The 21629-nt window shown below is 39.8% G+C and overlaps 1 protein-coding gene across 4 annotated transcripts in view; it reads right to left on the reverse strand.

The window, feature by feature from the left end:
- The window catches only part of ZDHHC8 (zinc finger DHHC-type palmitoyltransferase 8), a 125634-nt gene that overhangs the window by 64758 nt on the left and 39247 nt on the right, over positions 1-21629 (reverse strand). The window lies entirely within an intron of this gene.

Below are 21629 nucleotides of genomic sequence, written 5' to 3' on the forward strand. Positions count from 1 at the left end.
GGACAGCAGACAGGTTACTTGGCAGGGTAACTACAGATCCTCATGTTTTGCTGCAGTATATGATTTGTACATCATGCACTGCATTAAGAAATAAGACACAAAAGCTGCTAACTGTATATCGTGTTCAATTCTGGCAACCTCAGTGGGCTATAAAGTCCAAGCCATTAGGAGGAAGCCGACACTCTATGTTTGACATATGTTTGTTATACAGCCTCGCCTTGTAATTTTACCCATGCACTCCAGTGTTAGACTGTACGGCTCCCTTTTTGAGTTCCGTTTTGGAAGGTACTAACAATCCTGACAGTCAATATCTTATTTCTATCAAAACAGTTATCCAGATTCTCTGACAGGACACAGGATGAGTTCATTCCAGGCATAAAGTGACTACAGGATGAGTTCATTCCAGGCATAAAGTGACTACAGGAAAATTATAAGTTTACTTTGCAGCTTTACTAGGAAACTATTGATGGATTTCTGATGCCTTATCACATCTCTTCCACTGCCATGTGGCTGACATTACTTTAAACCTTTAAGCAAAAAAAGTTTCAACTGCCTTAAGTATGAACCAAGAAATTATTTCTGGTGACCTTAGAGGATTGCTTACATGTCAACTAAATGTCTATAATTACTGGTAAGAATTTATCAGAGGTTGAACTTAATCAAGATTTCTGTTGATTATCCAAAGCCTTGGAGACCTCTTAACTTTGCACACTGTGTTTATTACTGTTACTCACATAAATCAGTTTTCTTGAGCTTGTAAGGAGATTTTTCTAGGATAGGTGTTGAGTTGGTCAGAGGTGCTTACTTCACAGTTCTGGAAGCTGAGGACTTCTACCTTCCCCAGTGCAGTAAAATACAGATCCAAGTTCAAGTTTCTATACTTGCTGTGACAACAGACATTTGTCACAATTTTTCTATACATTTTTTTCTGCTAGAAGAGTCTTTGCATGCGTTCTCTATCTCTGTTGAGATTAAGTTGCTACCTAGCTTAACAGACAAAATTTAAGCCAGTAGCTTAGGTATGACAAGACTGCTTTGCTATACAGGATTTTTCAGGAGGATAACGAAGATGTTTGTTCCAGTCTCCACCACTTAGGTGCAAGTTAAAAGCTCGGAAGCTTCTCTGACTCTGCTACTGACAGCATACCCAGAAATATTAGGCATGTATGGGCCTTTACAATGTATGATAGCGTAAGTGGAAAAGGTAAGACTTTGTGCCCACAGGCAAGTGCTTTTCCATTTTAATAACCTAGACAGAATCTAGTTTGACTGTTTTTTTTAAAGAATTGACCTAAGGATTTAGCTAAAAGACTGAGTTATATTATCTTCTGAAGTATAATAATGAAATTACAGTTGTGACACAGACTACATCAAGTTTTGATTCTTTCCTCATTTAAATTCCCTTGTCAAATTTTAATCAAAACATCATTTACATTGCACTATTTTTTTTCATAGTAGCAGAACACAAAAATAAGTGTAAATCGCCTCAGAGTTCTTAAAATCACGTTAAGCTGGAGCTTAAACACTTCTTTCTAATGTACAACTTGTGACTGATCTTATATTTTGATTATTAACAGTGAAGTTATTTTTGGAGAAGCAAATGTTCATTTCTAAATTAAGAAAAAGAAAAGAGTTGCTACTAAACAAGTTGCTCTTCTCAGTAATCAAATTCCCCCCATCAAAACCAAAGAACAACTCTCAAATGAATGATCTCTTACATTGAGACTCCAGCAACAACCACAGATAAACGGATCATTGTCACAACACAGAAAGTAGCAAGTCTTAAGACTTGTCAGATCTCTGTTTTGTAAAGTGCCTCTGCTGCTCCCATTTCTCATGAACAACTTATTTACCACTCCACAAACAGAGAAGGGATGCATTGAGGATTCACTATTAAAATACTTACCAAGTATGAAAGTAATAGGAATAAGTCTACCTTAAAATGGTTGTAGGCTAGCGCCCATAGCTGGGATTTATGCTTTTATGTCAAAAGACCTTGGTTCAAACCCACAAACGCTTCTGGGTTCACTGCATAAGTGCATTAAGTTTTCAAACAGAAAGACAAATAAAAGATTAGGTTCAATGGTCTGTTCTTCTTAATAACTAACAATAATAAAATTCTATGAATCATTCTCCCCTTCCTGAGTCAAAGCTTCCCAGAATCATATCAAAATTTCCCTCTCTCCAGCCTTATTCTAACAAAAATCCCTGGTAAAGGAAAATGAGGAAACTCAGCGCTTGTTTTAAGAAGTATTCCCTCCCATAGAGCAAGTGTTTTTTCCAGCCTTTACTTCCCTAAATGGACCACTGCATTAAATAGATATCTCTCTACTTGAATAGGCAGAGGCATGAATTCCTCTTGTTTTGGAGAGGAGGGCAGCCTCCTAGTGTGATAACAGAGCCTGACACAGCAGGTGGAGAACGTTGTCTATTCACAACTAATGATTACCTCAGGTATTTAGTGACAGAAGTGCTGGAGCTGTGCAGCACTCTGCAAGGTAATTGTGCAGGCCAATTCCCCACCAAGTTTGTTCCACGTAAGCACAGTTGATTTCCTGGGAAACCTTTTATTTTGCTTCAGTTCTGATAGCATCTGAAACTCTTAATGGAGTATTTGACTCAGCCTTGAGATTATCAGGTGAAAAAGTAGAAAACTGTTACCAGAAATTTATTAATTTCAGCCTTTTCTCTGGCAGAAGACTAGGCAGAAACATAAATAAGTTTTATAAGACTAAAAATGTCAGGGAAAACCATCCCCGAAGGATGAGAGAGGAACTGGAGTCATAAAGACAAACACATGGTAGAGAATCAGAAAATCCTCCATTGGGTTCCAACTCCTAAATTAACAGTATATTCTGACGCACACTGGGGAGAGACAGCATTGAGACAATCTGGTTGTTCCCTTTATGAGACGGAAACAATCTCCTACCCTTGCTCAGCCTTTCTCAGTAATCACAGGAGGAATCACTCCAGTCTGTCACACAAGGAGTCAGGACACCCACACAACTTTTCTCTACCACTGGTCTTCCTCTTTTCTGCCCAAAATGGTCAGTCTGTAACGTTATGGCTCACTACTGAGCTCTTCTAGGGACCGCAGTGGATTTAGGAGACATACTGTCGTACCTCCAAAACCACCTGCAGGGCTCTGACTCGTGGGAAGTGGAGGAGAGAAAGGTTTATCTTTCAACAGTAGAAAAGAAATGCAAACTTTAATTGCCATATAGCTAGTGCCTAGCACATGTGAATAGAGAAGATAAGGAAAATACCTATAGCATTTCAAATTGGGCTTTAAAGAGAAAGGGCTTAATCCATTTCTCATTAAGTCACCAGAAGTAGTGAATTGACACTCTGGCTAAATGTATACATACAAAAACAGCTGAGAAGAGAAGCAGGGTAACTCATCTCAGCACAAGTTAGATTACTTCTGCAATCTATAACTAATCTTTGGACAACAGTAACAGTGCCAAAACTCCACGTGGCCACTTTGAACTGGAAAAGAATCCAAAAATGGAGGACAGCCGTCCAAAGGGAAGACAAAAGCAGATTCCAGCAGCTTTGCTTACGGGCTTTATTCATACTGCTTAACTCTACACAATGCAGCCTGGCAGCACTTGCCTGATCAAATTAACAGTGTGTCCCTAACGAGCCTGCTTGACAGTTCAGTGTGTTGTGATTAACCAAACAGTTGATGAGACTTCACAGTCCTCTCCCCACTGCCTGCCCAGATGACAGACTTGCCCCTCTCATTCACTGCCATTTCCTTAAGGACACATTAGTGACGTGTCACAGAGGCTTGTGATTTTATTTTTTTTTTAAATGGTATTTTCAGTTTTCAGATGAACTACAGCCTTAAGCCAAAGAGCAGGGAAGGGGAAGTTCCCAAATCCCCCTGGATTTGCTATAATCACTTCTGGCCAAAGAATTGTGCATAATAAAAAGGTACAGAAGGGGAATACCACAGCACCGATCTTGACTCAGACACTGCTCACTTAGCAGCAGTACAGGACTGTGTGGCAGCTATGTACTATTGTGTCCTGACTCAGAGGTGGAACAACACTGTTAGCAGGTCTGATACTTTTTGCAAGGATGTCCATCTCTCCATTCACTCCAGTTTCCATATCCTATGTCAGATACTAAATATAAAAGCCATCTTACAAGCATTCCCAACAGAAAAGGAAGTGACTGGTAGTTTTGGGCCCTCTTGACCTTGAATTTTTTTAATGGGCACATGATTCAAGATGGGCTAGCACCACAATATTGAGCTTCAAATTTGAACTGTGAAGAGGCTTGGATAGAGTTGTTCAGTTTATTTAATTACAAACTTTAGCCTTTTGATACATGGTACAATGTGGATTCAGAATTCTGTGGTCTACTTCTATTCACTTCTTTCCTCATTAGTGTGTGTTCAAGGGCTCTTACACGCAAAATTTTCATGAAAACAGAACAATCAGTCTAAATGACACTTGATCAACTCTTCCAAATCTCCCTAAATGTGTACAGTGCAAATGCAGCATGGGAAGCTTTTTTCCATAAATTAGAACTCAGCTGGGTTAATCTCTAAAGTAGTTCAGATACAGAGTCTAAGTCTGAGGTTTTTTTACTAGGCTTCATCCTAAAGTTGGCTCTTCCGCTGAAAGATGAAGTGTTATGATATTGCACTGCAAATTCAAAAGCAGGATACAGGGTATGAGATAGGCATTCAAAGTGCCTGCAAGAATCAAACATAAAAGATACTGAGCACATTGCTGCTTCCAGAGATATGAGAGATGATGGTATTTGTTCTGTGTTAGATGAAAATCTTCTAGTATTGGGTCAGCAATCACAAGACTTATGAATACCATAATGACACTTTACTCAGGCCTGTGCACTTGGATAGGCAATTGTGATACAGTAAGAAGACCCTCAGCTATTCCAAACTGCAGCCTCTTTAATTTGGATTCGTTTAGCTGCTTTCCAGCTTGTGGTTCTTTCATGATTTTTCAAGCACAGACAGGAAGAAGGTGCACACTTTCACGTAGGATGGAAATTGAAATAGCTCACTGAAATACACAGTGATCCTTGATCATCAAAATCCTTCAAAATCAGACCTGCATGTCTGCCTGAAACATAAGCTTCAATACGTCAAAGAAAAAGTTACCAGCTTTGTGGTCTTAGTTTTCCAAGAAACAAAGTTCACTGATAACAACTGCTCTTCCAAACCATGACTGTTGTTCATTTTCAAATCCTTGTTTCACCTCACTGACAAAGCAAATGTTAGTTAAGGACCTTAGAGGATGTCATATACAGACAGTTAAGTAGTCTCATGGAGCTATTTTTCATTTTAAAAGGCAGTTATATTCTTACATGTCTAAATGTTATGACTTCCATTAAAAAAATAAGTCACTCAACATTTTTACCTGCCAACACTATCAAAAATTTTTTTTCCAATTTTCACATTGTATATTTTTGTTAATTTCCCTTCAGCAGCAAGTTTAAAAATTAATTTGTAATGCAATTCTGGGTGGATAGAACTCTGAACAGAAGAAATTTCCCAATTTGCCCCAAGACTGGCAAAACTGTGACAACAGCAAAGCATACTACTTGCTTTGTCCAAATGATCCTTCTTTTCTGGGTTTTTTTTGCACACTTACTTAAGATGCTGTAAGAAAACCTGTATAGAAAAAAAAATTAAATCTCCTAGTACGTAAATCCCAAGTAATATCAGAAACAAGAAAATATTCCTTCAAAGTAGAGCTCTTAAAAAACCCCTAAAGAAATCCTTTCGGTTCCATTCATAGAGGAGCTTTCTAAAAAGGAAATATTACTAATGAATCTTATCCCTTATAAATTTATCTGCAATTAAAGCAGAAAAATCAAAAAAACAACAAAGGTGGCCTCTAAAAAACCTTTGTGATCCTCCTGCACTGCTGGTTCTCCAACAGCTAGAACTGCAAACTAAGGAAGTTCATGAAGGCAGCAGTACACGTTTGGTTTTGTTCTTTAGTCTTAACTGCCTTTCTAGCAAACAAAATAAAGCACCCCTTTTTGTTTAAGCCAACTAAACCATAGAATCACAGAATGGTTTGGGTTGGAAGGAACCTTAAAGACCACCTAGTTCCAGCCCCTTGCCATGGGCAGGGACAACTTCCATTAGCCCAGGCTGCTCAGAGCCCCGTCCAGCCTGGCCTTGAGCACCACCAGGGATGGGGCACCCACAACCTCTCTGGGCAGCCTGTGCCAGTGCCTCACCACCCTCACAGTAAAGAATTTCTTCTTAATATCTAATCTAAATCTACCCTTTTTTAGTTAGAAAGTAAACAAGTTTGTTTTTACACAAGCTCAGATAGCTAACAATAATGTTAATTTGAGTTTTATTTAAAAGTTAATTTCTCATCCCTATTGTTTGGGGGTGGGGGGAAGGGCAAAAGAAACTTCCAAAACACAGATAACATTAGTAAAAAGGATATTTGGATTCAGATTTCTCTGAGACTGGCAAAAGCGTAGCTGAGGCAGTAACCTGATCTCATTCTTCCTGGTTTAGTTGCATTGCCCAGTCTTGTTTTCTTCATCTTGACCAGCAAGATGATATGGGAGGAGATGCACATTTTTATTCCACAGTCTGCTACTGTAGACTTTAGAACAGAAAGAAGTTCAATAGTGGAGAGAGAGACAAGGTATACCCTGTACAACACAACCCAACACCACACAAAATGAAACCTTACTTAAGTGGGAAATTCGGATAAAAAGATGACTTGTTTAGCTCATCTGGTTTCTGTTGAGAGCAAAGCTTGCTTTAATTCCTGTCCTTTTTACTAATTATTCTGAAGTATACGTCTGTGCTTAGTGTTGCTAATCAGAGTGTGCAAAAAACAATACCCTCTCTACAGTTTGAGCCAAATTTAGAGGTCTGCTGTCCAGTTCATAAAGTTTAATGTTTCTATGAATAAGCACAATTAAGCCTTGGAGAATATCCAGGCTTCAGGACATAATTCCCACACAGAGCCTTTGAAGCAAGACTTTCAGCATCTTTCCTCCTGGAGACAAACAAACTCCAGTGACATGGCATCGTATTTTTTTCCCTTTAACCTGAGACAGATTAAAATGGAACATTGTTATTGAGAGGAACCAGCTCTTCCTCTAGGTATTTTGTGTATAATGTCCTGGAATTTATCCAGATCCAACATAAGAAAGCATCCAGAAATAAAACTAGGGAAAGAGAGTATGAGCAGCCCCAGGCAAAAGTGAATAGCACCTTAGCCTTGCTTTTTAAAATTCATCCCATGTACCACCAAACTGCTGGAAAACCTCTTCCTTCCCAAGCCCCGACTTCTCCCTGTCTCAATCACAGGTTCCCACTCAAGGCCAGTGACTAAACACCTCAACAGGGAAAACAGTCCAGGCTGAAACTCATACCCAACAGGATGGGAGAATGTTAAGCTCATTGCAAGGAGGAAGGAAGGAAAACCCATTAGCAGTCAGAAAGGAAGCACGTTTCAATAAGGCTCTTTTGTCTTTAGAAAAGGGAAAGCAAGCAGAGAAACATGTTCTTCCCTGCTACACAGTTGTGCTTACATAGGCTTCTTGCTTGGAAAATCTTTAATTTCTGCAAAAACTATAAAAAAGAAGAAAAATTACCAAGCTGCTTAAGAAAAGAAACCTCCTAACTAACAATAACACAGATCTGTTCTGGAAAAGATCTAATATTTGCACCTTTCAAGTAAACAGGAGGAGTCAAGGACTGTAGGTGCCAGATAAACAATATGCACTCACTAATTTTTAAGGTGTAGCACTTACGCAATGACTGAACATCAGACTGGCCTTGCATGAGTGGCTGGGCAGAGACCTTGGACACTGCTTGTCTGCTGGACCCTCTTTTCTATCTCAAGAGGAACATAGGAAACAGCATCCCAGAGGTTTCTCTGGCTTCTTCTGAGATCCCATAAAATTACAAGACTTTCTCATCGTGCAACTGTCCAGCATGAAATGGAGAATTCAGCAGGAAAAGAGAGCAATGAGGTGCTTCTGCAAAGGATGTAAAAGTAAACTCACTAGGACAGGGCCCACAGCATACTTCAGAAATATAAGACTGAGGAACATAATGAGCCTTTGATGGGTTTTTCTTCTACTACAGTGAGCAAATCCTGGGAACAGGCAAGCATACATCACTGAGAGCTGGGAGTAATGCCAGGCAGGTTCCTTTCTGAAATGGCACCTCCATGAGCAGCACGGGCTGTGAGATCACCCATCCACTGGCACTGAGTGGCAGCCCCATGCAGAACAGTAGTGCTGTGCTGCTCTCCCTGCTTGCAGCACACGCCTGGGCAGTTTTTCCAAAGCTGCAGCACCTTCTGCAGCTGTGCCCATCCATCTGTTTCCTGCTTTTGATGAAAACTCAGCAGCTTGGCTAGACTGGATTTGAGCCTTAACAGCGATTTATTTTTTCCCCTCCAACCCTCTCCATTGGAAATTAGATGCTTAAGCACAGCTATCTCTCAAGATCACAGAAGACAAAGTATTTATGGGTTATCACGCTAGGTCTTTTCTGTCTGACAACTCCAAGAATAGGAGCATTACATACCTATCATTGCCTGTCCCCACTGAGCAAAAACCACATTCCTTTTATGCTTTCATTCACAAGTTTAAGCCAAGAAGAACAAGGCCAAAGCACCCCCAATTCAGGCAGTCCTACACCACCCAATAGTGGATGGCACCAGCTCAAGACCACAGCACCTTTGCGTGCACTGCAGATACGGCTTTGTCACCGTTCACACCACCGCACATAACCTGCTCTTCAAAAAAGGGCCAAACAATAGATGGTTTGTGAGATAATGTAGCAGAGCAGAGCTGAATACTCAACATTTTGAAAAATGCAAGGGACCGATGAGGCAAGCAGAGGCGCAAACACTGAACAAAACCTTTTCAGAGGCGCAGCGAAGCCTGCCCACACGTTACCAGCTACCAGCCTCCATGACAAGCATGAACTGAGGCTCAATTGTGTAATGCAAATCAGAGACTTTCACAAGAAGTCTGGCAAACTGAAAAGCTCCCTAAGTTTCCAGCTGTGGGGCTGTTAGCAGGAAGCTAACAGTTCATATGAACCCCCCCGCCCCTGCACCCTCCTCAGGAGCAACGATTTTCACAAAAAAAATCAACAGCCTAAAGATGCAATGAAGAGTGGGGATCAGCACTTCTGTGATAACAAAACAGCTCCTAATAACGTCTGGTGCCCCTTTGCATTTCTGGAGGAGGCTTTTCCTCTGCATATTTCAACACTCCACTTTAGCTGAATAGTTTTTGGCTACAGAGGGTGTTAGCTTATTTAGCCTTATTACAATAATTATTTACATTAGAGTTCATTCTCCTTCAGTTATGCCCAAAACATATTATGGCTTGTGCTCAGAACAGCAAATTGTCTTCCCAGACCTGCTCTGAGTAGCCAGCTCTGGTGTGGGACTGCTGCCCAGGACCTACTGATAACAAAGCAGCCACATGCTTGTCGGAGCAGACTATCCCTCCCACCTAGTAACCAGCACAGCTTCTCCATGGAGGCATCTGGAGCTGGATCTCCTGGCTCCTCCACACAGGCAGCCAAACACTGGCAGATCTATCCCTGACACCAGCCGTACTGCTGGGGCACTCTCTGCAACATGCTCCATGATCCTTGGTTGACGCTATGCAAAAAAAGACACCAGTGCTGATTTAAGAGCACTCTGGACTGCAGTTGTGGGAAGCAGGGAGAATATATTTGCCAAGCATCTCATCTGGCATGTTCCAACACTCCTCTTCAGGCAACTGCTACTGGCTACAGTCAAAGGCAGGACATAGGGCTAGATGGACCCAGTACAGCTGAAGTAATAGTTACAAGAAAAGCACTGCGAGAGGAAGTACAAATCAACATAGATTAATTTTTTTTAGGTGTCATACTGGGAATAATTTGGCCTGCAGAATTTTGGCAACAAGGGTAGAGGCTGAGCATGCTGTGACTTTCAGATCTGCCTGCCTGACAGAGCTGCTGAGTTGAAGAGCAATTCTCATCAAAAGCCTCATGAGGCTACAGGCTTCTCTCTGGTCATTCAGTATGAAATACTCTGTTCAGAAGTAAAACTATTCTCAAGTTAAAGTAGGGTTTTTTAATTGAAAATCACATTTAAACCTAATGCTTTTTGGCTTGAAGCCATAAGTAAACAATTTCCATTTATATTTATAGATCAGATTACCTCCTCACCATTCACACATCCACCTGTTTAAGAGGTGCATTTTCATTTATACCTTCTTAGGGAAAAAAACCCAAAACACCCAACAACCAAAACAAACCCCAAACCTTTTAATTTCTCCAAAGCCTTTCAGTGGCAATAACTGAAATTAACAGCGCCTACTTGAGCATGAGTTAATTTCATTCCTGTTTGGCATATAGACCTCCATTCTGCGATCACATTAGCTTAGCTGACAGCAAGTAAGGAATTAAACAGAATCCTGAAGAAATATGACTAAACCTGGGGTGGGTTTGGGCCATCTGATTCTGAATGAATTGGAAACTAAGCTCATGCCTGCAGTCACTACCTGCCAACACGCTGTCTGTGTGCACGCTTCCCACGCTCCTACAGCTCCCCTTCTGCCATGGGTTAACACCACATCACAGGTTGTAAAATCCAAACTATGAAACAAGGAACAGGCCAACACACTCCTTTATGGCAAACAGTTGCTTTTAACAAACATTAGTTTGGATGCAGTTACATAGATGAGTTTTAAGGTTTTTAAGTAAAAGCTTGTGATCTGGAAACAACAGCCTCAGAGGCAGATATGTAACACAAAAAATGTTTGGATAGTTCTCTATTCAGATGTACTCAAAACCAAGAATAGCCTACCAGTATCTCTTCACACACTCCTTCCCCTTTGCAGTTATCTCAAGACAGTTGTTGAATCTGGAGAAATTCAAACTTTAATATATGCTGCTATAGTAAGTAAGAATGAACCATGTCTCAAACTGAAATGTTGACTTTCACAACCATTCATGCTTTGGCCCAGATTTTGGAAGTTGCAATATAAATGCTGGCCCAAAGGTGCCCCTGCTGCCCTCATTTCAGCCCTGGAGCATAAGCCCCGGTACACCTGCACAAAGCAGAATACCCAAAAGAAAGTTCTCTACTAAAGCTCCTCCTAGAGCTACTGTTGTTCCCCCTTACCCACTCAGACCAAAAATCAGCAACATTGAAATAAAGAAAAATATTTACTTAACGCTGTAATTTTCTCAACAATGATTGTTCTGGAAAGACAACTAACGACAATGCATTGATCACTGCAAGCAAATCACTGCTTTCCAAAACCGGCCTTGGAAACCACACCTGCAGCTCACAGCACACCTGCCAGTGGGTTGCAGATGCTTAGTCACCTCCTCAACAGAGCAAACAAACCAGCAGCCATGTCTATGCCTGCAAGTGATTTCATTTGCAAAGTTACAGATGTGCCTACTCAAAAGCACACTATAAAGGCAGCTCCTCAGAACATTAAGCCCCTTTACATCTTCTAAATAATTCCAGCTGCCTGTACAGCAGGGATGTTATTTGTTATCCCATCCTTAGAGATTACAGTTGAATTACTTTGCTGTGCATTATCCTCCACCCAAATATTCAAAAATCATACTGACTGCTTGTCTGTGCAGGAAGTAAGAGTTTCAGCTTTATCAAAGGGGAGGAAAAATCCAGGCTATGTCTACAGTGAACCTCTTCTAACATCCCTCCCCCCACATCGTGCTGTGTGATTTCAATGTCAGCACTATTGTAGTTCAGCCAGACTGCCAAAGCCTACTTAAAAACTGAGCAATGGAGATTAGAGATGGAGTGGCTCAAAAATGAAGTTAAGCAAAACCTTTATGTATTTATCATAAAAGGATAGGCTTCATAGTCCATGAGGATATTACTTGGAAAACAATCTGCAACTGTGATGAATTTCCTTAAGCTTCTGCAAGCACAGGTCTGTACAAAATGGGATTAATTCAAAACCTTATCAGCAAAAATTCATATGGCCCAATTCATGGATCCTGCTTTACAGGGTTAAAATTTAAGCTATCTGGCGTACCACGGAGGAAAAAAATGTTTTTATAACCACACTTACGATTCTCAGAGCACAATTCTGCCCTTGAGCAAGTTTGTTATTTCATTGTTAATAATGAAACACTAAAGAAAAATCTCAAAGGAACTAAAAGGAAGAAAAAGAAATCTCAAACCATTTTTTGTATTTATCCGTTTTGCTGACATTCCCATTTCCCCAAAATAAATATTTATTACACTCCTTAAGCAAGAGAAGATTTAATCCATGGTTCAATTTTAAGATAATATTGAACATACTATGGATTTTAGTTCCATCCTTATTTTCTAGCAGTACAAGCTGTAGGTGAAAACACCCTGAACAAGTGTTTCTTTTGTTGCTGGTGTAGAAAATAAAAGCTTGGGCATCCTGGGGGAATTTTTTCAAGTGCGGTGGGCCACATGCCTATCTTTACAGTGATATGACTGCAACTGCCTCTCCCATCACTCACAGAGGCAGATACATGAAGAAGCAGCATGCTCATGGGCCACCAATTGGATTAATCCTGCTGTGAACAGATGGCTCTTCCTCACCCTTATAGCATGGCTACTTTGATAAAGACATCAGTAACAGATAATTCAAGTTATCAGAAGCCTGTAAAGGGTGTTGACTCCGTACCAGCTGGCTTCAGGAAGTCACTTTTGACATGAGTTTGTACTGTTTTGATTTCAGAACAGCCTTTCCCAATTCTGCTGAAGGCTAACAAGATTAGTAAAGACAGATTAAGATTACTAAGGATGCAAAACTAAAATAGACCTGCTTTTAAACTCCATGCAGATGATCTCTCAGTGTAACAGATTTTTCTTTTGAAATTACAATTTCGTGATGCAGAATTGCAAAGAGGCAAACCCTTGAATACTCTGGAGCCGCTCCAGTATTATCTTCCAAGTAGAAAAAGCCATCTCATCTAATCGATTTTGCTTCTCCTCCCAAACCCTCAACATGTGTGATGTTAACAGTGAGATCCCCTTCCTAAGGTACTGGGTCCTGGGAAGCTGCTGCAACAGCTGCTGAACTTAAGAATCTAAAACAAGAGATCAAGCCAAACCCTGCAGTAGCCCTAGTTTAATCTTCGACTAGGAGGCCAGGCCAGTTTCTCCACTTGTTAAGGAGTTTAAAGATTTAAGAAATGCATGTTAAATTTAGCTAAGCTGAGTTGAGCATTCCTATCTGGAAACATTTATTAACATCTCTTTCCACTGAAGAAAACACAAGAAACTGGACTTGTGAATCAAAGTATAAACAATGTCATCAAGTACAAACACTGTCTTTACCAGAGAGGCTGACCTCTGACCAGCACTTGGAAGACAGGAGCGCATTACAAGAGTCACCGATGTCTAGATGGAAGCCAGCAGTCTGTGATCTATTTGAAATACTTTCCTCACACAACATACATTGCATCATCTTCGTATTTTCCAGTCTGTTTACAATTTTTAACACCATCAACTGATAATCAGTCTGTGATGAGTTCATTTTTAAATGTGAATCTCACAGTGCAGGGTAAACTGGATGCAGTTCTCCATGGTACCCAGGGGAGATGACTGCTAACTTCATGCTAACACTTACAGTAGGACAGCCTTGGCAACTGTAGCCTTGTTTGTCCAAGATCAATGTCGGACTGAAACTGAAAAATCTGCATAGGTTTCTATTAAAAGACAGGAATGCAACTAATGGCAATCTCAAGGGCTTTGTGATACTATATTCAAACAAACCTTATTTCTGAATTGAAATCACTGGTTTGAGTGGTAGAGTTAGTTGCGTAGTTAAGATTTTCAAGGCGTATGACTTAACATGATATTCTGACTACAAATTTGGCTCGTGTCAATAAAGCACATGTTAAATGAATTAAGGGTTGGCCAACTGACAGGTCTCAAAGTAGCTGACAGCACAAAGTCACTGGGGAATGGAATTGCTTTAGTTTGGGTTTGCATTAGAGCTAGCCACATGCTCATCCAGATCCATAAAAATGCTGAAATCTAGATGTAACAAATTCCTTGGAAAAACGTTCCACTAATACACAGATTCACAGAATGATATATATATATATATATATATATGTATATGTAAAAGACAAACACTGAAAGTGTGCATACATTCAGTTGACATCAGTTAAAGTAGTCAAAGCCAGAGACAGAGCTACACCTCAGATAACACAATGCACAGGCAATAACTACAGAACAGAGGAAAGTCTTGAAGAAATTCAGGTTCCTGGCAGGTGACTCAAGAATAGTTTGCTTTGTCATTGCCACAACAAAATGAATAAATGATAACGCAGCCTTCAGCTATCTGAAACAAAGGAGCAGGAAGTCAGCAAGTGATTCTGTGGCACCACTGCTGCATTAAATTCAAAACTTTTAAATTTGGGTTGGAAACTGAAGGTGGCAGTAAAGAAGCCACCATGAAGAGAATTTGTGGGTTTCTGTAAGAGATCATAAACACTCTATCTGTTGAGAAGTGACAATTATAAACACAAAAAATAATCCCTATGGAGATCCGAAAGGGCTCTTTACCCAATAGGGAAGGCGCAAAGGGGTTCAATCTCAGAAGCCACTGCACAGTTCAAGCAAGATAAATTAGAAATATGGTACAAGTTTAGTGGCGAGGCCAACTAGTTATGGGAACAAAAGTGAACAAGTGAGACAGCAAATCCTTCACTTGGCGTCATTAGATCACAGCTATAAGCTTTTCAGAGAAAGGTATCAGCAGGATACTGAGTTCCTTGCTCAGCAATGTCAAAAATAAAAGTAATGCCTGTGGGGTTACAGATGGTGAAACAAGACGATTAGTGGTTCCTTATAGCTATAACTTTTTTGCATCTGAGCCTGATCCTACAAATAATTTCAGGTATACTTGCGGGCATGCAGGCCTCTATCATGCTACTAGGAGTACAGAGATGATATAAACATTAAGTTGAGTTACTTTAATATAAAAGTTGAGAGTGGAGAGAAAAAAGAAAGTCAGTCAAGGCTAGGGTGATGAGATGGACAGAAGAAACATGAAGTAATGAAATTAATATTGATATTTTCTAGCCAAAATTAGCACTTGGGAATCACTGAATCAATATTAATCTCCCCTGAACATTACAGGATAAAAAAAGGGATAAAAGCCAGTTTGGTATTATGTACATATTTACATAATCTTGCAGTCATTCCCTTAAACCCTTATCACACTGAACATTTAAACATGAAGTTAAACAGCTACATGTTTTCTAAACTGCACATGCATTTGGAAAGCTTACTGCACCACAGCCTCTTCATTATGACTTTGCTCTATTCATTGTAAGCCTACAATTAGGTACTAAAACAAGTAAGAATGAAACAGGAAGGGAAGCAAAAGCCACACAGAGGTAAAACAGCAGAACTACCTCCACTCATTCAAAAAACACAGCAAGGCAGCTTTTATGTGTAGACTGCTTGGCCTCAAATTTCCATTATGAAGTTCAGTTCTTAATTGGGGAGCCAACGCAAGTAGTCAGGTTTTGTTTGCAGCTGAGCTAATTCCCAGCCTTTTCTTGGATTAGATCCAAACTCTAAAAAGGGCAAAACGGCCATCTCTAAGAAGGGCAAAAAGACATTTATTCTACTAAGGAGCTTTCAAGACCTGTCAATATCAGAGATCATCATATGTTCCTTGTGCAAGGCCCATCCAATATGACTCCTTAAGGAGTAATGGAAAAGTTTAAGGCTCAAGCCTACTAAACTGGACCTTTCACAAAGGAAAAAAAAAAATTAAAAATTTGAGACATTATTCCACTCATACTTGCCCTGGATATTCAGATGCAAAACACTGCTTCCCTCCATTTCCTTATTAAATCAGAAGTGGACTTATCATTCAGTTAAAACCAGATGCACTAATATTATTTCAATTTTTTTACTGCTTATGAAGCTTTAATGTCAAAAGCTGAAGCGACCCTCAATGCATGTCTGTGCAAGCATTTGTAGGATCAAGTTTTTAGAATTCATAGATGTTAAGGTCAGGAAACTTTAGAAATTCAAATTAATCAAGGAGGGAGGAGAGGCAGTGAACCAATAAAACAGCAAACAATTTACTGGTGAAAGCATTATCGCTCATAGCACCAAGCTTTAATTCCTTATTTGATATTTCAGATATTCAAAACAGTCACATTTGCACAAGTGAAAATTAGGGATGCCCTTAGATAAATGGTAGACTTAGTTGTTTACAATCCTAAACTTTGTATACATAAATTCTGATCTAGCCTTTTTCACATCCAGTCATGCCTTTCAAATAAAAAGCAGAATCTCTAGCTAAGAAACAGATTGTCTTGCAAAGTTAAAGAACAAACATTTTCTTTCAAAGGTGGTGTGTTATGAATCTCCAATCCATTTCTCTGGCAGTCTCCAGTTCTCACTCAAAATAAAAGTGTGATTGATTAGTGTCTCATTTCCACAGATATTCTTTGATACATGAGCATGATAGAGAAAGAAAACATTTGCCAAAGCTGCTTGCCTGAAGAAGTAGAAGGGTTAGTGGTGTGTAGCAGACAAGAACAATGTGCAAACCATCAGTCCTTCAGTAAAGGGAGGCGACATGAGTGCTTTGCTTAGAAATTGCAGTCATCCTCCTTGGTGCACATAGGATGCATTACAGGAGTCCAGTCATGCAGGACTCGTCTTCTTCCTCTCCTCTGCTTCAAAAGGAGAGTATTTTCAAAATTCTTAAGAAAATAACATCTGTATCATATTAGAGCACAAGTTCAGCAGGCTTAGCCTCCTGTCTCTGACAGTGGCCAAAAGCAGATGCTCATGAAAAAAAACCTGTAAGAACTACTGATCCATCACATCTTATCTATTCTAATGTTCTTGCATCGCTGATTGTAAAATTCAGGGCAGACAGGACTAGCAAGATCATTATTTAGCACCAACAATAAAATCTTCCATTCATATTCAAAGCAAGACATCTAAACTATTAGGTATTTGAAGCAGTTCAAGACAGAAGATGAAGGGCAGGTACATCTATCAACTCTGCTTTTGGTTGAATGCGCTTTTTTCATATGGCTGGATTTGATGACCCATGAAGTTTCTCCCTGCAATAAGATCAAATCACACAGTACTTCGTTTTCTTTGACTTCAAGCAGTCAGATGAGCTCCAAAGAAAAACAACCCAAGAATCACAGCTATATTTCAGAGGAAATTTGCTTCAGGTTTGAGGTAGTCTCTTTTCTCTGTCTTAAGGTCCCTTCTAACCCAAACCATTCTGTGATTCTATGATTCGCTCCCATTTGACATTCTCACATGTTTCTTACAGCTCTTCCCACATACTGTTTTAGAAATACATGTGTATATAGTTCATATATCAAGAGAAAACACAAGTAAAAGCCAAGCATTAAAGCGAAAAGATACTGTATGTCCTACAGTGTGCTAAGGCTGTATGAACCAGAAAAAGATGCTGCTAATGAACCAGTATCAATCACGCTTGTAGAGATTAGTCTATTCATGGGTGGACAGAAGCAAGTTTCCTAAAAGTTGGTGTTGAAAGAAGGGTGGAACAACTTTTGACTCAAAAATTATGTATAGGTGAAAATGAAAAATCTTCCACAGATTTCTGTGGAAGGGAAAATAAGTGGTTTCTGTTAGCAACCTCATTTCATAATCATGCTCTATTAGACTGCACAGAACAAAACTGAATTATTTACTTAGGCAATAGGGAAAACAAAACAAAACCCACAAATTACTTCACAGGCACAGAAGTGAAGAAGCTTGATCTCCTATTTGCATTCTTTACGCTCTCACCAATTTACCCCTTCCTTCCAATAACCCCACACATCTCTACAGTAATTTCAGCAGGCAGAGGACAGTATATGCCACAAGCAATCAGGAGTTCCATGGTTGTGTACTGACCCCCAGTCCATGCTGGCCAATTCACTGGTCAGCTGCTGCCAAATGCTGTGCAACAGCTGAATGCTGCTTGCATGCTGCTTTCTCCTGAGCAGAAACATTAATTTGTGTCAGCCTTCTATTTCAGAGAGAGCAGTGCTTTTCCAGCCTTCTAGCTCTCTTTTCAAATGTGGTTAAAGCTGACCAAAGAAATCAGAAGTTATTCAACTGACAGGGCAATCGCAAAAGCCTGGCATTTACTTAGGAAGCAGTCTAAAAAGAGTAAATAACCTTATATAGTATTCAGATTCAATCTGGGCATCTTTGGTTTGAATACCGAAAATAGTAAAGACAGATAAGAAGTTGCCCAATATAAATGTCTTTTTGAAAGCAGCAACTAGGAGTTTAACATTTGCAGATATCTGGAAAGTTGGGACTTGTGAATCATTCAAGCAGCATCTAAGCTCTAACCATAACGTTTAGTGGTTTTCACTGTCAGACCTCTGACAGGCTGGTCCTTATCATCAAACGATATCTAACTGGACACAGCTTGCCCTAACTTAGTAAGCTATTTCAAACCCAGCCTAATGTAATACCAGTTTCACACTTCTTCGAAGGTGAACTTTGGTTCAATTTCTTCTGCAGAGACAGATGAGTAGAACTTGCTCAAGAAACATTTTTCAGGTTTCTTAGCTTACTGATTTTATACATGGAGCACATGAAAAAATATAAACCAAAACTAGACTTTCTAAAATAACACCACACAGCATGTCCAGGTATTCACATCTGTAGTTTTCACTTCTTATGCAATTATATAGTCTGTTTTGTATGTTACTAATTAGGCAACTATTCTATCGCATTTTATGTAAGGGCAATTTATATAAGGTCTAATCTCACTAAACGTCAGAACTAAAAGCTCATTATTCTTAGGCAGGAAGGCAATAAAAAGATTGTAGCAGACAAGGCAAAGTCCTCCAGTGTCAGTTGCCAGAGGCCACTAACCCAGCACCTCTGCTGCTCTCCAAACACCTGAAACAATGCACGGTGTTCTCCGGAAACAGCTCTCCTCATGAAGGAAACTGTGCAAGGAGTTCACAAACTGATGGCTGCTGCTGGAGCTCAGTTTATCCGTTCAGCAGACGCTATTTCTATTCTTTTCAATGAGATGAAAGAGATTGATGGAGTCACTGATTAAACCTAGAAACATTTTGTACTGCACAGTTACTATCACAGGTTGTTATTCTAAGATTTAGAGCACATAAGCAATAATAGAATACATTGATGAGCTATATCAAAGAAACAAAAACCATTCTTAGTGAAGCCTGTGATGAAGCAGCACCAATCAAAAAAAAAAAGCAAAAAAAAAAAAGCCTGTTTTTTGCCATGAATTAGGATATTGTTTACCAATACCTATCATTTCCACCTTTTTATTTCACAAAGATGCATGTTCAGGAGAGATTTAGGAAGGTATCAGGCACCCAAATTCTACTTTAGCTTACAGCTCAGCAAGTCAAGTATAGGTATGGAGGGAAGTTTGAACCCAGATGTTTATTTGTTTAGATGCCTCACTGTAATCTATGTTCTGGCATTCTTAAAGAATTCTCAAAGGTCTCAAATACCCACAGACACTGAGCATTCAATCTTGCCTTTCACTACCTTCCTGCTGACAGACAAGGCACACCAGATGCGACCTCCAGAGCTGCTGTTTATCACATCAGTTTTGCATAGTGGAAGTGAGAAGCAGCTGTAAATAGTTCCATATTTTAAGTCCCATTATCAAAAGTGGAGGATACCCTCCACCCGCTTTGAGCATCCCTACTGACAGACAATGGCCTTGGAGGCCAATGTCATTTTGTAGAGTCAATTAGGAAATAAAATAATCAACATGTGATGAAACTTTGCATTAAGAAATCTTTCCCACCTCCAAGCCTGTATCTCGAGCACCAACACCAAACAGATTTCAGAACATACATCAGCTGTTGTACAGATAATTCAGGCTCAGTCTCCTAGCAGCATCACTATTAATAGAATCCATTTAGAATAATCAGTTTCAACCCCAACGAACTCTACGGACTGAACTTCAAAAGCCAGTATTATATAGCTATCCGTAACAGTTTTTTCTTCCTTAATGTTCTGCAACTGGTATATGTAATGTCAGAATTAAGTTTAAAGAACAACATCCTCATTAAGTAGTTGACTGGTCCAAAAGATGGGAATAAGAATATTTTACCTTGATTACAAATTAAGCAGGCAAAAGGGCCTTGTGTTTTTGCCAGTGTGCTTGTGCTACAGTAAAGGTGTTCAGGGATTGTCTAGTTCTACAGAGCTGCTTCTAGAATTAAAACAACTCTCTAACGCTAGCGTGACGCCTTTGAAATTAAAAATATACACATGCTGACATGTTTTCAAACTTGTCAGTTCCCATCTGGAGCAGCATTCACTCATCTCTGCTTTCAGCATTAAAAAGAGTGCTGTTCCTGGAATCACAAATGGAGAAGCACTGCGTGCACAACCCTGGGCCACACAGCCCTGGAATGGGGTTCCTTTGAAAAGTGCAGCAGAGGCAGCAATTGCATTGGTATTGCACGGGAAGAGACTAACAGAAGTATGACCTCCATCTCCTGCCCAGGCTTCCAGACAAAACTCTTCCAGCTGCTCACTGATGCTCCCAACTCCCAGGACATGTGCTTCAAGGTACCTGGTTTTTAGGTCTTTGGGAAGCAGAGTACAATTGAGGGGTACAACTAATTACAAACACCCGGTTTCTACTTAAACAATTACAACAGATATACACAGCTGCTTCTTTCCCCCGCTAGGTTTTAAAGCACTCATGCCACTGTGAAGTCTTTGTTCCTTACAGCCTCTCTAAGTGTTTTTCCCACAGTCTTAACCAACTAAATATTGCTCAAAATCAGTGGTAACATCCCTTCACTTCAGCTCCTTCCCTTTCAGGTCTACCACACTTGAAAACCATTTACAGCAGCTAAAAATATACAAAGATCTTACTGTTCTCTGAAACAATCTCAGAGCTGCTTTTTACCTGCAGTCAAGCATGCAGGAGACTATCACGAATCTTGTTTTGGCAGCTGTTCTGCTTATTAAGCTACTTTTACTCGTCCTACAAAGAAGGGCTTTCTCCCACTTCTCTTGTATCCTGAGCTTTGAAATATTGGTAGCCTCTGTGTCACTGTCATCACTACTCTGGAGCCTCTAAACTAGTGTTTTCAGGGAGAAGCAGATTCTGACCATCACAGTGCAAACTGCTTTCATTGCATTGCTTCTTATGCAGATGGATTTTTCATATCTACAGTGCTTTGAACACCTTCAAAACCCATCTATTCCACATATTATATCAATAATGACATTCTCATGGCTCTCTTGGGTGCTTTACATCTATTGAGCATCAGACGATTCTTCAGGGCAAGGATTATGTATTGCTTAGCTTATTTTACCTCTTTTAAAAGAGGCACTGGATAAATAAATTTTAAAAGGCCCTTCAAAAGTTTAGTCCGTTCTTAAATTCTCATGAGCCACTGGTATTTCTTTTGCATTCTTTCAGTTTTACACTCTCAATATCCAACTGCACCAAGCATACACTCACACATTAAGGATTCTCTCCTGGAAACTACACACTGGGATCTCTAGCTCCTGTGGTGCAGCAAGTCAAGCTGTACAAAAATCTTACATTCTTTTAGCTGGGCACTGGATCATAAATATAGAAATCTGTTTATT

Source organism: Falco cherrug, chromosome 1 (assembly GCF_023634085.1).
Source record: "Falco cherrug isolate bFalChe1 chromosome 1, bFalChe1.pri, whole genome shotgun sequence".
NCBI classification, from domain to species: Eukaryota; Metazoa; Chordata; class Aves; order Falconiformes; family Falconidae; genus Falco; species Falco cherrug.